General features: G+C 38.7%; 1 pseudogene; it reads right to left on the reverse strand.

Annotated features, from left to right (window-relative positions):
* The window catches only part of Gm20832 (predicted gene, 20832), a 31,935-nt pseudogene extending 15,800 nt beyond the window's left edge, over positions 1–16,135 (reverse strand).

Raw genomic sequence — 18,489 nt, forward strand, 5'->3', positions numbered from 1 at the left:
TAATATGATGGCTTTACCTGTGACTTCAAGTGGGTTTATATGCAATCACAGGATGATCTAAATTTTGGTCCCATTGTTGCTAGGGTTTTGATAAATTAAAGTAAATGTGTTTGCATTTCAATCTCCAAATGAAATCATGGTTGCTTTTATCATAACCAAGCTCCTCAATTTTTTTCATCATAATACAAATCTAAAGCAGATCTAAAATATAAAGTTTTTCTGGCTGGACAAATATTTTACTGCTACAGCAAGAAGCTCTGGTTTCAATCTTCAACAAAGAAAAAAGGAAGAAAAAACAAACAAACAAACAAACAAACAAACAAATTTTAAATATAAAAAATAAAGAACACATATTTCCTCAGGACCAGGTACATTTGTAAGGCTGGGGACTTCAGTTTCAAGGCCAGTCAAAGCTGCAGGTGAGGTTTCAGACAATCCTGAGATATAGAGTTAGAGCTTACTTTCCTAAACCAAAACAACAAATAAATAACAACAACCTGGCCTGAATTATGTCTGAAGTCCCAGCACTTCTGAGGCTGAGAGGAGCCTCTGTATTTTGAGGCAATTGGAGCCTATACATAGAAATTTCGGGAATCAGCCATTTTAACAACAGGTAGAGGTAAATGAAGACTGGTTTTCAGTTCGTTTTTAATGAATTCCTGGCAGGCAGCAGCAGCTAAAAGAAGGTTTTAATCTGTTGGCTCCACTAACTGACTTCCAATTTACTCACTCCTCACATCCCCAAGCCCCAAGAAGACTTCCAGGGTCTCCAATTCCCTGACCTTCCTGCTTTCTGTTAGGAGATAATTCTGTTCAAACTCCTGCCCTTAGCGAAGTTCTCTGTTTTTCTCAGCAGAGACCTAAGTGGGAAAAGTTGATTGTGAGCCTGGAAGCAGTACCTTCCTGAGTCCAGTGAGGGTCACCTCCTCTCCTTACTCCTAAAGTAACACCTCCACCCCTCCACCTTCTTCCCCACACAGGCCCCCAGCTCAAACAGGATTAATCATCTTTCAACAGAAAATTGACTACCTCTACTGAGACTTCTCCCTACCATGCTTCCTCAAGAACCTTGCTTCCACAAGAACTCGGCTTGATGACTACCACAAAGCATACTGGGTAACAGGGTTTGGATAGCGAGAAAACAATCTCAGCCAAGGCCCTTGCTGGTTGGCAGTGTTTGCAAATGTGTACTAATGGTGAGAAAGGCTCAATCAGTCGTCTGTCATTGAAGAGCAAAAAAGGAGGTAGTATTTTAGCTGCCACTACTACCCAGAGGCTTTCCATTTTCCAAGTTTACAATACTAACTTGAAAGCTAAAATAAAACGGACCCCAAACAAGACTCTCCTACTTTGTTTCAGATGAAGGTGCTGTTGTTTGTAATTTTCAATTGTTTTATTTATTTAAGCAATTTGTTTTTGCATGTTTGTATTTATAAACAAAGAAACTAGAAGAGAATTCCAAAACCCATGGATATAGAATTAAAAATGGTTTTGAGCCATTGTGTGGGTCCTAGGAACTAAAACTTGGTTCTGTCCAAAAACAACAAATGCTCTTAATTTCTAAGCCATCTTTCCATCCCTGTCCTTTGTGTCTTTTAAGGTGCCCTGATCATTTTTCTTGAAACATGTTTATTTGTACTATACAGTGGAGATTACAAAATTATAACACTTTCTTAATATTGACAATTTCCTCAAAGAGAAAAAACAAAAAGACAAAAACCATCATTTTAATGGATTGTGTAAATCACATAAAGAGTATTGTAAAAACCTGATGCATATATATTTCAGTATAAGTATGCATAAGAAGGCTACAAATAGACATTTGCTGCATTCTCAATCACATTCCAACTTCCTTTTTTTTTTTTTTTTTCCTGGACCTCACCCTGGTTACCAACTGCTGGGATTAAGGCATGAAACACCTCTGACTGCCCAAACTTAAAACTTGAGACAGGTTCTCTCTGATTCTGCAGCTCACCAATGCCACTAGCCTGGCTAGCCAGCAAGCTGTCTTCACCTACTTTTCACTGGGTTGCAGCCTGCATTTTTAAAGCTGATTTAAGACCCCCTCCTTAATTTATATACTTTCAAGGAAAGCACATTACCAAAACAGCCATCTCTCTAGCCCCTCTGAGAGGTTTGTTCCCTTGTGGTAGCCACTGTATTTTTTTTTTTCTTCTCTAATCATGCCTAAGTTTAGGCTCCTAAAATGCTTATTGCTGGTTTTGCTTGTTTCCTTACAAGAGCAAACTGGGTTTCTTGCTCATTTTACAATTTGCAGTTAATTTGGCAAACTGGACAACCTAACATTTCATTTGCAAGACTTATAACTGTGTTTTGTTTGTTTGGTAGGATTTTTGTTAATTTGGTGCATTTGTTGGTTTGTTTGGGGTTTTTTTTGTTATTGTTTTGTTTTGTTTCTTTGTTTGTTTTTGTTTGTTTATTTTTGCCACTGAAGATGAAACTCATCACTTTTAAATGGTGATTTACCACTGAGCTACATCTTCAGCTAATCTTGCATTCTGAATGTTTGCTGAGAAGTTATCTCATATGTGTTTTAAAGGAAACTACAATTACTGTGAACCCTAAAATTATCCCCTTTTGCTATACAGTCTAGAAATCTGATGCCCTCTTCTGACCTCTTTAAAAAACAGGCAAATACCTCCAAAAACACATACCTTCAGATTTATCCAACATACTATCTACTTCATCTCTGTGAAGAAAGGAAAATAAAAAATTAATGCAAGAAATATAGTGAACTGGTAGGACATTTTTCTTACCCACACAAAACTTTAAAAAGAACCTTCTGTTAATTATTTATAATAAATATATAATGTTTGGTTAGGAACAAATGTCATATATATATATATATATATATATATATATATATATATATATATAATACATGGTGGAGTATCAAAGTGATCTTGTATCATTGACTTTTAACAATTCATACATTTACACCCACAGTAGTTTATTCATTACTCTCCCACTCTTGCTGAGACCCTTTTTCTTCCCAGATGGTCCCCCTCTTATTTTTATGATTTTTCTCCTTTTTTTGTGTGTATATCTTGGAAGATCTCAGGCAGAGATCTTTTGGTCATATTGTACTAGTTGCTATGTGTTTGTTATCACAAGTTCTGAAGGACCTCAAGATGGGCTTGAACTCAACATATAGCAGTGTCTGACTTTGCATTGCTATCTTCCTGAATCTACTTCTCCAGTAAAGGGAATACAAACACTACTTATGAAGTAATCTATTGAACTGGCAAAATTATTGAAAATGTTACCCGATATCTTCATCTGCTTCTGCTTGAGGTGATATATTCTCATTTTTATCAAATGCTGGGCTCTTTACTGTATTGACAATAGAAAACAGAAACATTTGAAAGGATTCTATATAAGTAATAGTTAATAAAGTACTATCGATTTGAATTTCTCTGGAAAAACTTCCCATGTGAATTTTTGGAAGAGATTTTAGAGCGGAAATATTTACACCGAGAAAATCCAGGACACAAGGAGATGACAAAACTTAAGTATAATAGGTATCAATGACAAGTAAGTTTTTCAAATTTAGGGACAGTGAATATATTCAACAAAATTATAGAAGAAAACTTCCCTAACCTAAAGAAAGATTTGCCTATGAATATACAAGAAGCCTACAAAACTCCAAATAGTTTGGACCACAAGAGAAATTTCTGCCATCATATAGAAATCAAAAAACCAAATGCAAAATAAAAAAGAAAGAAAAAAAAAGAAAAGAAAAAGAAGAATATTAAAAGCACTAAGGGAAAATGGTCAAGTGACTTATAAAGGAAATCCTATCAAAACTATACCTAACTTATCCCCAGAGATTATGAAAGCCTTAATATCCAGGGCAGATGTCATACAGACCCTAAGGGAGCAGAAATGCCAGTCAAGGCTACTAGACACAGCAAAACAAGGTATTCTGTGGAAAAAAAAATGATAACTACACAATATGTTCGAACAAATCCAGCCCATCAAAGGGGTAGTAATGGTAAAACTCCAATATAAGGAGGGAAATTACACTCTAGAAAAACAAAGAAATTGATCTTGAAGCAAACCTAAAACAAGAGAGCTACATGAATCACATTCCAACTCTAACAACAAAAATAACAAGAAGCAACAACTACTTTTCCTTAATATCGCATAATATCAGCAGACACAATTCACCAATAAAAAGACATAGAATAACAGACAGGATGTGTAAGCAAGACCAAGCATACTAGAAACAAATCTCAGGGACAAATACAGATATTACCTTAGAGTAAAAGGCTGGAAAACAATTATCCAAGCAAATGTTCCAAAGAAACAAGTTGGAGTAGCCATTTTAATATCAAATAAATTCGACTTTCAACCCAAAGTTATCAAAAAAAAACAGGAGGGACACTTCATATTCATCAATGTTAAAATTTACCAAGATGAATTCACAATTCTGAACATTTATACGCCAAATGCAATGTCATCCACACTCATAAAAGAAACTTTAGTAAAGCTCAAAAACACACATTGCACCCCAGACAATATTAGCTCAACACCCCTCCCTCATCAATGGGAACAAAAATTAAAAAGAGACACAGTTAAACTAACACCAGTTATGAAACAAATACATGAGTTGATATCTATAAAAAATTTATTTGAATACAAAAGGATATCCCTTTTTCTCAGCCCCTCATGATGCGTTCTCCAAAATTGACCATATAATCAGTCACAAAACTTGTCTCAACAGATATAAAAATATCGAAATAATCCTATGCATCCTATGAGATCACTAAGGACTAAGGCTGATCTGAAATAGAAATATAAGTAATTAAAAACACACATAAACATAGAAGGTGAACAAAAATATAGTTAGTGATAACTCAGACAAGGAAGAAATAGAGATAAATTTAAGACTTTTTAGATTTTAATGAAAATGAAGCTACAACATACCAAAAGTTATGGGACACAATGGAAGCAGTTCTAAGAGGGAAACTCATACCTCTGAATGCCTCCGAATCGAAATTGGAAAGAGGATACTGGAGTAGGTTGACAGCACACCTAAAAACTCTAGAACAAAAGGGAGCAAATTCACTCAAGATATGTTGAAGGCAGGACAAATATCAATCTCATGGTTGAAATCAACCAAGTGCAAACAAAGGAATTACATAAAAAAAATCAAACAAGCTAGGAGCTGGTTCTTTGAGAAAATCAACAAGAATGATAAACCATTAGACAGACTAAGTACAGGGCACAGGGACAGTATTTAAATTAACAAAACCAGATTTGAAAAGGGAGACATAACAACAGAAACTTAGGAAAGTCAAAGAATAATCAGATCCTACTAAACAAGTCTATACTCAACAAAAATGGAAAATAAGGAAAACAAATGGACACGTATCTAGACAGATATCAGGTACCAAATTTAAATCAGGATCAGAGAAATTCTGTATTATTTCCATAACTTCTAAAGAAATAGAAGCAATCATTAATAATCTCCCAACCAAAAAAAGCCCAGGATCTGATGAACCATCAGAGTTCAATAAGATCTTCATGTGATAGACCCTGACTTAGATTGTTTCTCACTTGAAGGTAAAGCCCCTGGACATTCCCCAAGCTTGTTTTCCCTGATCCCTAAAAATGCAGCCAGAAAGAAGTTCTTTGTTCTCTATAGTGAGCAAACAGACTTTTCATTTCTTATCCTTACAGCCAGAGATATGGTAATTGTAATTTTACCAAGGACATCCAGCAGAAAATAACACTCCTCTCAACTCTTCCTATATCTTCCCAAATCTCCTCCCAACCCTCCTAAACCCTCCCAACACTTCCCAACTTCTTCCATCTCTCCTCCCAACTCATCTCAGTTCCTAAGCTAGCTGTTAAAAGCCCCCCACTCTCAACATTCAGGGTCGAAATCCCCTACCCTACACAGTGTTAAAAATGTCCTCAGTTAGCTGATAATAAATCCTCTTGCAGTTTGCATCAAGTGTGGTTTTCTCTGGAGTTATTGGTGTCCTGGCCAGTTCATCCAGGGACTTGAGTGGAGGCCAAACTTTGGGGTTCTTACATATGGGGGCTCATCTGCCTGGATTTTTGGCCTATCCCATTTCTTAGAGACGCCACTTGCAGGTAGGATCCTGTCTTTGTCTATGTTTTTGTCTGCCTGCTGTGTTTGAATTCAGAATTCATGGTTTACAATCTTTCTATTCTGTATGGAGGGGAGGGTTCCTGACAGGCATGTCAGGAGTAACCGCATGCTATACTGGGAGACATCCCTGGAGGTCTGAGGGAGCTCCAGGGATGCCTGGAGATCTCCCATCAGGGTGCCAAATAAGTGTGTGCTCACTTGGCCATCTTTTAATGTTACTGGGTACCAAGTGAGAGTGTGTTTACTGTTTCTGTTACTGGGTGCCAAGTGAGAGTTTGCTAACTTGGCCGTGTGTTTCTGTTACTGTATATATTGTTTGTCTTCCTGTATGTGACTCTGCAGTTGGGACAGACTATTAACACTCCCCTTGGATTGACTCTAGAGCATCAAACTGAAATTATGACTAGGACTCACAATCTCTTTGTAGATGTCAAAAAGAGATTTTGGAGAACTTTCTGCTCTACAAAATTGCCACCTGTTGATGTTAGTTGACCACCAGAGAGCACCTGGTTGAAACCTTGAGTTCAGACGAACAAGCTGGGCTCCCTAGTCCTAGCTTTCTGCCACTCAGCGGGGGAAAAAACAAAAAACAAAAAACAAAAAAAAAAACAAACAACAAAAAAAAAAAAAAAACGAAGATGTAAATGGCGGAGGGAAGGGAGGAATGCAACCCTTGGCTCCTCTTGAGATGTTTCCAGAGATGTAATAACCTCCAGAATGGCATAATACTCCACCCTCATATCCCCAACCGGTCCCTTCCCAGATATCTCAAAAGGGAACTGCTGGAAACATGGGGGAGTGACCAGCTGCTGGAAACCAAGACAAATGAGCTCAGAGCCTATTGGGACCAGACTCAACAATCACGCTGGCTTTAAGTACTTATGGCCCTACTCCAGCAGACCATGGATATGCAGCTCCTTCAGTATTGGCCTTTTTCCTCCTCTGATCTCTATAATTGGAAGGCAAAACACGCCCCCTTCTCTGAAAACACCTCTAGCCTTACTAATCTAATGGAATCTCTCATGTTCTCTCATCAGCCCACTTGGGATGACCGTCAATAGCTATTGCAGTTTAATTTTACCACAGAGGAGAAGGAAAGGATTCTGCTTGAGAAAAGAAGTATGTGCTGGGAGCCAATGGATGGCTGACACATCTTCCAAATGAAATAGATGCAGGCTTCACTCTGACAGGTCCTGACTGTGACCCTAACAGGCCTGAAGGTAGCAAGCAGTTGACACATTTACACAGAGGTAGGGTAGCAGGAAAGGGAGGAGCTAACAGGCACCCAAGCAATTTTGTCAAGGTAAGAGAGATCCTAAAGAGGAAAAGGAGCCACCAGCAGTGATTTTAGAGTGCCTCTTAGAATCACACAAGCATTACGCTCCCTTTAACACTATGTCAGAGAGCCAGCAGGCAGCAGTGGCCATGGCTTTCATTTGGGCAATCTGCTTCTGACATTAGGTGAAGGTTACAGCATCTAGAGAGTCTGCAAACATTATCTTTTCAAGATCTGGTTAAGGAGGCAGAGAAAGTGTACCATAAGAGAGAGACTAAAAAAGTAAAAGGAGAAAGAGAAGAGAGAGTAGCTGAGGCAAGAGAAAGTAGACCAGATGGAAGGCAGGATAGAAATTTAATTAGGATTTTGGATACATTAGCAGTTGATAAGGAAGTTTATAGAAAAGATGGAGGGAATAGGCAGACAGGGTAACTGGGCAACACAGGGCCAAAAAGACCTCAGAACTCCATAGGAACTTCACACCACCTGTAGATAAGGACCAATGTGGTTACTGTAAAGAAAAGGGACACTGGGCAAGAGACTGCCCCAAGAAAGAGACAGATACCAGACCACCTAAGTCCTTATCCCAGAGGATGATGACTAGCAGATATGGGAAACAGACACCCTACGTGAGACTAGGGTAACCCTAACTGTGGAAGAGACCCCCATGGCTTCCCTTTATGATATCAGAGCAGAGTTTTCAGTCTGACAGAGCCACTGGAGAAATTGAGGAACCAGCAATCCTTAGTATTCAGGGCTACTGGTCAGAAACCATACTCTTGGACCACTGATAAGAAAGTTAATCTATGAATAAGCCAAGTAACTCATTCCTCCCTCATCATTCCTCAAGCCCCACCCCATTGTTGTGGAGAGACATACTAGCATATTTAAAATCACAAATAAGCTGCTCTTTGGAAGGAACTTCAATCCCTTGGCAAGCCTCTGTCTCTATAAATTTAACATCAAAATTGGAAGAAGAATATAGATTACATGAGCCTCAAGCCCCATCAAGAAAAGTACTAGAATGGACCTAGTTAGAGAGATATCCAACAGCCTGGGCAGAGACTGGGTGTATAATTGAGGCAAAAATGGTGCCCCCCATCATTGTGAGATTGAAAACTGGTGTGATTCCTTTCGGGGTACAATAATACACCATGAGCAAAGAGGCCCGAGAGGGCATCAGACCTCACCTTCAAAGGCTCTTAGAACTAGGTGTGTTTGGTCCTTTGTCAGTCTTCCTGGAATACTCTGTTGCTACCAGTTAAAAAGCAAGGCTTTGCCACCTGGCACTCCCTAATAATACCTTCTTACTAAAGAGACTGGGACTTTCTCATGGACCCCATATATGGGGAGGCCTTTAAAAAGATTAAAAAATTGTGCTTAGTGCCTCAGCCCTAGTCCTGACAGATGTGACCTAGCCATTCACTCTCTATTTAGATAAAAGAGCAGAAATAGTGAGATAGATCCTGAACTAAGCTCTGGGGACATAGAAAAGACTTGTAGTCTACTTGTAAAAAAAAAAAAAAAAAAAAAAGACCAAGTGGCCAGTGGATGGCATTCTTGCTTAAAAGCTACCACTGCTGTGCCAGTACTTCTCAAAGATGCTGACAAACTGACTTTAGGTCAAGGAACTATAGTAGTAGCCCCATTCTGCCCCCATGCCTTAGAAAACATTGTTAGACAGCTGCCAGATTGCTGGATGACTAATGCTCACAGGACCCATTATCAGAGTCTCTTACTGACTGAGAGAGTGTAGAGAGAGTATAGTTTTCACCCCTGCTATCCCTAATCCTTCCACCTTGCTGCCTGAAGCTGACATCTCCCTACCAGTGAAGGAGTATAGACATCCTGGCAGAAGAAATCAAAACTAAGAAAGAAGTCACTGACCAGCCATGGCCAGGCTGCTCGAATTGGTACAAAGATAGTATCAGCTTTTTGATTGAAAATAAAAGAAAAGTGGTGCCAGCAGTGGTCAACGGAAAAGAAACCATCCGTGCCAGCAGCTTTTCTGAAGGAATGACTTTCCAGAGAGAAGAGCTAATCACACTTATCCAAGCCTTGCAGCTGGCAATAGAAAAGAACATCAATATCTAAACAGACAGCAGATATGCCTTTGCCACCGCTCACATGCATGGTACTATCTTTAGAAAAAGGATGCTACTCACATCTACTGGGGAAGATATTAAAAATAAAAAAGAAACCTTGAGACTGTTAGAAGCCATACACTTTGCAAAAAAACTTGACCTCATACATTGCAATAGTCACCACAAAGTCCATGAGGCTCTAGTGAAGGGAAATCTGATGCCTGACCTGGCTGCCCTAAGAGAAAAAAAAAAAAAAAAAAAAGAATGTCAAGACCATTATAAACTCAAAGATGCAGGCTTTGATTATATTCCAGAAGATCAGGAATTAACAGGCAAAATACCTGATATATGTGTGCATACTACCCAGGGAGTCGCTAAGACCCAAGATGGTTGCTCTGTCCTGCCCACAAGAGAAAGGTAATCTACAGCATCAATCTACACCACCTCATGCACTTGGAAAATGAGAAGGTCAAAGAAAATGTTAAGAGCTCAAACTGCTATGTTATAAGATTGCCAGATGTTGCCCATGAGATTGTTAATGAATGCCAAGCATGTGCCCTCACCAATGCTGGGCACCACAAGAACACCCCCCAGAAAGTGGATAAGAGTTGACTGACCAAGAGCATACAGAAAAGTAGATTTTCCTGAAGTTAAACCAGCCAAGTACAGTAATAAACATCTATTTGTTTTTTGTAAACACCTTTTCAGGCTTGGTCGAAGCCTTCCCCACTAAGAACAAGAACACCCTTGCCATGGCAAAGAAGATATTAGAGGAAAATTTACTAAGATTTGGCATCCCTAAGGTACATTCGTCAGACAATGGCCCCTCCTTCATTGCCCAGGTAAGCCAAGGGTTAGCCAGACATTGGGGGATCCATTGGAAGATACATTGTTCTTATATATGCCAGACTTCAGGACAGGTAGAGTGGATGAATAGAGATTAAAAGAAACCTTGACTAAATTGGTTTTAGAGACCTGCAGAAAAGATTATGCAGCTCTTTTTCCCTTCACCTTGTTCTGAGTACGGAACACCACAGGGAAATTTAAACTTACACCATTCGAACTCCTCAACTGGGGACCCGCCCCCCTTTAACAGAAGCAGGTGGAATGTTTGACCCTCATGTTTCTTTTTCAGAACTCCCACTAGCTCACTTGAAGGACCTACAACTGGTCAGAAAAGATGCCTTGGAAATGTTGAAACACAATAAAAAACTAAAACAAAAACACAAAAACAAAAAACATACGAACCAGAAAACAGCTTGGTGCCACATAAATTTCAAACAGGAGTACCTGTCCTGGTCTGGTGCCACCATTCTGGTAAACTTGAACACAGATCAAAAGGACTCTCCCTGATGCTTCTCACAAGCCCTGCTGCCACACCTCCAGCATGTGCCCGGTTCTGGCATCCAGCCTGCCATAGCCCACTGGCCTGGCACTGCTCACACACAGTGGGCACTGCACAGGAACCTCCCTCCCTCCCTCCTCCCACTGGCAAGAGGCTCTTTTGTCTCATTCAAGGGGCTTCTGAGGTTCTCAATCTTACATATCCTAAAGCTGTGACCTCATGTTGGCTTTGTTTGGCAGCTGGGCCAGAGGTTTAATTTTCTAACTTATAAGATCAGAACTATGTACTAGAAGGAGTGGGAAATGTGATACCCCAACTCAGAGTGTTTCTCCCTGGAAGGTAAAGGACCTGGACATTCTCCAAGATTGTTTTCCCTGATTTATAAAAATACAGCCAGAAAGAGACTCTATGTTCTCTACAGCCACCAAAAAGCCTTTTGGTTTCTGAGCCTTACAGCTAGAGATTCAAAAATTGGAGTTTTGCCAAGGACATCCGGGCAGAGAAGAACACTCCTCCCAACTCTTCCCAACTCCTCCAAACTCTCCTCCCAACTCATCCCAATTCCTCAGCTAGCTAATAAAAACCTTCTTCTGTCACATCTCAGAGTCATACGCCCCTGCCCTGCACAGTGGAAGGAGTTTGTCCTTAGCTAGCTGATAATAAAACCTCTTGCAGTTTGCATCAGGTGTGAATTTCTCTCAAGTCATTGGGGTGCTGGCCAGCTCATCCCAGGACATTACTGGACTTGAGAGGAGGTCCATCTTCGGGGTCTTACACATGGAGACCTAATACCAAAACTCTTCAAACTATTATGCAAAATCAAAAGAGAAGGAACACTATTGAATTTGTTCTATGAAGCCAGATTACAATTATATTCAAACCATACAAAAACTCAATGAAGAAAGGAAACTTCAGACCATTTTCCCTTATGAATATCGAAGCAAAAATACTCAATAAAATCACTGCAAACCAAATAAAAGAATACATCAAAACGATCATCCATCATGGTCAAGTAGGCTTCATCCCTGTAATGCAGGGATGGTTTAATATATGGAAATCTGTCAACATAATCCACTATAGAAACAAACTCAAAGATGAAAACAACATGATCACCTCATTAGATGCTGAGAAAGCATTTGACAAAATACAACACCCATTCATAATAAAAGTCCAGGAAAGGTCAGGAATTCAAGGCCCATATCTAAACATTAAAAAAAAAAAAAAAACAATAGACAGCAAACCAGTAGGAAACATTAAAGTAAATGAAACAATCCCATTAAAATCAGGGACTAGACAAGGCTGCCCACTTTCTTCATACCTATTGAATATAGTACTTGAAGTCCTAACCAGAGCAATTAGACAACAAAAGGAAAACAAATGAATACAAATTGGAAAGGAAGAAGTCAAAATATCACTATTTCCAGAATATATGATAGCACGTATCAGTGACCCAAAAATGCACCAGAGAAATCATAAACCTTATATATGACTTCAGTGCAGTAGGTGAATATAAAATTAACTCAAACATATCAGTGGCCTTTCTCTACTCAGAGGAAAAAGAGGATGAGAAAGAAATTAGAGAAAAATCACCCTTCACAATACTCACAAATAATATAAAATAGCTTGGTGTGACTCTAAATTAGAAAGTGAAAGATATATATGATAAAAACTTCATGTCTCTGAAGAAAGAAATGAAACAAGATCTCAGAACATGGAAAGAACTCCCATGCTCATGGATTGGAAGGATTAATATAGTAACAATGGCTGTTCTGGCAAAAGTAGTTTATAGATTCAATACAATCCCCATCAAAATTCCAACTCAATTCTTTACTGAGTTAGAAAGGGCAATTTACAAATTCTCCTGGAATTTGAAAAAAAAAAAAACAAACAAACAAACAAAAAAAAAAACCAACAAAAAAAAACCAAAAAAAAAAAAAAAAACTAGTTTAGGAAAAACTACTCCCAACAATAAAAGAACCTCTTGTGGAATCACCATGCCTGACCTCAAGCTGCACTACAAAGCAATTGTGATAAAAACTACATGGTACAGGTATAGTGGTAGACAGGTAGATAAATGAAATAGAACTGAAGTCAGAGAAATAAACCCACACACCTATAGTCACTTGATCTTTGACAAAGGAGCTAAAACTATCTAGTGGAAAGGAGACAGCATTTTCAACAAACGGTGTTGGTTCAATTAGCAGTTAGCATGTAGTAGAATGTAAACTGATCTATTCTCAACCCCTGTGCAATGCTCAAGTCTACGTCGATCAAGGGACTGCACATAAAACAGAGACACTGAAACTTATAGAGGAGAAAGTGGGGAATAGCCTGGAATACATGGGCAAAGGGGGAATATTCTTGAAAAAAAATACCACCAATGTCTTGTGCTATAAGATTAAAAATGGACAAATGGGACCTCATAAAATTGATAAGGTTATACCCAGAAGTTCAAACTTGTAATAAGGAAACATGCTTCACTTTGTCCATAGCAGCCTTATGTATAATAACAAGAAGCTGAAATGAACCCAGATGACTCTCTTTAGAGGAATGTATATAGAAAATATGGTACATTTACTTAACGAATTACTACACAGCTATTAAAAACAATGAATTCATGAAATTTTTAAACAAATGGATGGATCTGGATGATATCTTCCTAAGAGAGTTAACCCAATCACAAAATACACACATGATATTCACACATTGATGAGTGGATATTATCCCTGAAGCTCAGAATAACCAAGGTAAAATGTGCAAAACCCATGAAACTGAAGAAGGAAGACCAAAGTGTGGATATGCTGTTCCTTCTTAGAATGGGGAACAAAATAATCATGGAAGGAGTTACAGAGACAAAGATTGGAGCTGAGAATAAAAGAATACAGAGACTGCCTCACTTGGGGATCCATCCCATAAACAACCACCAAATCCAGACACTACTGAAGATGCCAACAAGGGCTTGGGTGCAGGAGAATGATATAGTTGTCTCCTGAGAGGATCTACTAATGCCTGACAAATAAAAAAGTGGATGTTCACAGACATCTTTTGGACTTAGCACAGGGTCCCCAATTATGGAGCTGGAGAAAGTACCTAAGGAGCTTAAGGAGTTTGCAGGCCCCTAGAAGAAAAAACAACATGAACTAACAAGTACCCCACAATTCCATGGGATTAAACCACCAATCAATGAAAACAAATAATGGGACATATGACTCCAGCTTCATATGTAGCAGAGGATGGACTAATCAGGCATCAATGGGAGGAGAGACACTTGTTCCTGTAAAGATCCTATGCCCCAGTATGGGGGAATACCTGGGTTAGGAATTGGTAGATGGTGTGTTGGGGAGATGGGGGAGAGGGGAGAGGACAGGAGATTTTTTGGAGTGGAAACTAGAAACGGGGATAATATTTGAAATGTAAATAAGGAAAATATATAATAGAAAAAGAAAGGAAATGATTTATTTGCAGGTTTTATGAAATAAATTCATGTTTGGCAAACATATTATACGAACAATGTTCATGTCTATTCTTGAGGCGAAATCAAGAAAGTTCTTCTCTCTCAACATATGCTGATATAGTTCCAAGAGTAGGTTTATGTGCTGCAAAACCTTGTATATAGGAATAGAGAGATATAGGTAAAATTAGAAATGAAGTATATGTAACTCTTAACAAAGACTTCTTCCATTTCAGGTGACTAGGTAAAGTCTAATGAACTGCAGGACACAATTAATACTGGAAATGCTATACCTTCTGAAAGAGCCTCCTCTGAAACTTTTATGTCATCGTCCTCATCATCAAAGTCCAAAAGTAATAAGTAACCTTCCTTTGGTATCACCTTCAATTTCTTAAGAGCCATTCTTCTCATAAGAACTCAGTAGTCTTCTTAGTTAAAAAAAAAAAAACAATAAAAATAAAAAGGAAAAAAAAAGAACTTAGTTACCTGATTAAAAATTATCATTTAAATAATTAAAAATAACAAAAAATCAAACAATTATTTTAGCTCAATGAAAGATCATTTCTTTTTTTACTTAACATGTATATTTTTAATCAATTGCCTTTATCAGAGATTTCTGTGTACATATTCAACATGGTGATGCATATATATATATACACTTACCCGTACCATTTCCTCTGTGTATCCCATTTATCATGTCCCTCTCCCTCACAACTTGTTTTAAAAACTTCTTTAACTCACTTCTTTAAAAACCTCCTTTAGAACCTAAGTTATCAATCTGCCATTTCTCAGTTTAAAAAGAGACAAAAACTGGCCAACCTTCAACATATGAGTCCTCCCCTCCTCCCAAAAAAATGATGAGCAACATCCTTTGACCTTTGAGGCATCAGAATTTTGGTCCTATCTCCCACATAATATTTTTAAACAAAACATCAGCAATTCTGTTTACCAGTTTATCTCAGTCTAACGTAAACTCACAGTTCTATCCAGAAAGATAAAGAACATGGTAACTGTATATTCATATCAAAAAGATCCACCACTAAGTCTACAAAAAACATGAACCACCACCACCACCCACACAGAAAGACCTTATATTGGAGAAATTAGGGATTTGGGGAAGCCGAGGATTTCAAACATCTGAAGATTGAAAGTTCAAGGCCAGACCAAGCCGGGCCAGCTGAAACTACAAAGATAGATCCCATCCTACAGAACCTAATCTGAGAGAAAAAGCTGAACTTGGTGGTGCAAGTCTTTAATCCCAATACATGGGAGACTGAGACAGAAAGATCTGTGGTCAGAATCCATCCCCAATGACTTATGAATCTCTTACAATATCTCCTCTTCTTCTTTTCATTCATCTTCCTATGCCATTCTACTATCTGCAATGTTCATACAGTCTATACCAAAGGAACACACCATAGAGAAGACAATGAGGAGGGAGGAATCCTCAGTGTGTTTCTAAGGGATCCTGAACATCACACAGGACAATCGCCAAGGCATCTCACCAATGGCTCCCTGTTCCCTGACCCACAGTCCTGCAGCTGGTTCTCTGATCCTATCCCCAGGCCCCAAGCTTTTCTCTTCCAAGGGTTCCCAATTCTCTATGGCCCTGACCTGTTCAATCCTCTTCCATGAATACGGTCCTCCACCTTCCATTCACCCTCAGATTCCACAGAAAATGGCGATCAGGAGGCTTTTCCTCACATAGTGCCCTCCTGGGCCTGAGATTCCCCACCCTGTCACACCTCGATTGTCCAACAACCCTGATCAGGGCAGACTATCACTTACAGCTCATCTAAGAGGAGAACACCTTCCCAACCCCGCACCCTTCTGTGCTTAGCTCCTCAATGGCAAAAAAAAAAAAAAAAAAAAAAAAAACGTTGTCAGGGGCCAGACACGGACAGAAGCCTCAGAGGATCCTTTGTGATGCCAGCTGGAGCAAACAGGTCTCACCAAAGGACTGTGCTGATTGGCTGAATACACCCTGCGCATGCGTTCATGGAATACCAAGTCCTTTGAAGGGAGATTTTAGAAGTTGGGAATAATCTACTGGCTTTAAGACAAATGATTTCCAGTTTGTTGGTTGACAAGTGCTTACAAACTTTAAAATCCAGAACAAATATGTAACATATGAATTACAGCAAGTGGCTCTATTTAATTTCAGCTGTAGAGGCTCTTGTAAGCATTTTTGGTTTTTTATTTATTTATGTGCATAAACATTTAATAATGTGGACTTCTGCATGTACACATGCACACCAGAAGAGTCTGTGCTGCCCTAAGAGTTCAGAAGGGAGCATGCAGATTTCCTACAACCTCTGGTAATCTCCTTTCTCTACTTTCCTAGTCCTCAGCTTGATAGAAGAGTGTGCTAGGCAGTGCAGGCCCTCTCACTCTCACCTATGTGCTTGGCCGCTCAGGCCCTCTCTCTCACTTAGGCGTTAGGCTGGGCAGGTCCCCCCCCCCTCTCTCTCTCTCTCTCTCTCTTAGGTGCTAGGCTTCACATGTCCTCTCTCTCTCTCTCTTATGTGCTAGACTGCCCAGGGCCCTTCTCTCTCTTATGTGCTAGGCTTCCCAGGACCTCTCTCTCACTTAGATGTTAGTCCTTGCAGGCCCTCTTTCTCACTTATGTGCTAGGCTGGGCAGGGCCTCTCTCTCAATTATATGCTAGGCTGCCCAGGTCCCCTCTCTCACTTATGTGCTAGGGTGAGCAGCCCCTCTCTCTCACTTATGCCTCTGTTGCCTACAGAGGCTGCAAGAGAGCACTGTTTCTCTGAAACTGTGATTGTGCATATGTTATGAGCCACAATGTGGGTGCTTTGTGCCTGGTCCTCTGCATAGAATAGGTGCTTTTCTTTTTTGTTTCTATTATTATTATTATTATTATTATTATTATTATTATTATTATTATTATTATTATTATTAAATTTCAAGACAGGGTTTCTCAGTGTAGCACTGTCTGTCCTGGAACTTACACCAGCCTGACTTTGAACTCAAAAATCCTTGTCCTCTGCCTCCCAAGTGCTGTGATTGAAGGCATGAACCACCACTGCCCAACCAACAGTTGCCCTTAACAGCTAGTTTTTCCATTTTTTCAACTAGTCTAGTGTGTATTTCATGTATCCAAGAGCATTCCGCCCATTTACTTCCAGTGTTTTCCTACTTGTGCATTAGATTTCCAAGGCTGGTTTGGTGGAAAGAAATGAAAGGAAGTAGTTAGAAACTTTAATAATAATAATAATAATAATAATAATAATAGAAACATTTTAATGTGTTTAAGTCTATCATTTTTAAAATGTATGAGTCCTCTTTTTGTGGGTTCACCTTCATGAAAGAAGGGGACATCAGATCACTTTATATATGGTAGTAAGCCACCATGTTGTTGCTGGGAATTGAACTCAGGAACTGTAAAATAAAAGCTCATTCTCATAACTGCTGAGCAATCCCACCAGTTCTAGAAATATGTTTTGATTTAATTTTTATTGCATTATGATAAGAAAATATACATAATTTCAATTTATCTGAATTTGTTAACATCTAAAAACATATTTTGAGTAAACAGACTTACATCACATTTTTCTTTTTATTTTGTACCCCAACTCCTCCAGCTGATGCCCACTCAAACCCTATCAAACCTTCCATTTTTTATCATGTTCATTAATATTTATAAAATATTGTAACAATGAATATTAAAAATGTTGTTTGATAGAAACAACAATCAATTGAATACTTATTTATATATTTGTCTGCAGCAATACTGAAAATACTTTTTTTTCATAAATTTTAAATAACTCCAAATATATTAACTGTATGATATATTAAAATAATATATCACTATTAGTTTTTTTTGGTGAACATAAATAGTCTTTTGGTTTGTTTGTTGTTTGTTTGTTTGTTTGTTTGTTTTGTTTTTAGTAGATATTAAAATTCTTGACTTACAGATTATGCTAACAGGACCCTGAAGTTGTCTTGTGTGAGGATAGTCCAGTGACTGGCAAATACAGAGTGGATGCTCACAATCATCTATTGGATGGAACACAGGACTCCCAATGGAGGAGCTAGAGAAAGTACCCTAGGAACTGAGATGGTTTGAAAACCTAAATAAGAACAACAATATTAACTAACTAGTACCTCCAGAGCTCATGTCTTTACTTGAATGTGTAGCAGGAGATGGCCTGGTAGGCCATCTGT

Source organism: Mus musculus, chromosome Y (genome assembly GCF_000001635.26).
Source record: "Mus musculus strain C57BL/6J chromosome Y, GRCm38.p6 C57BL/6J".
NCBI lineage: Eukaryota > Metazoa > Chordata > Mammalia > Rodentia > Muridae > Mus > Mus musculus.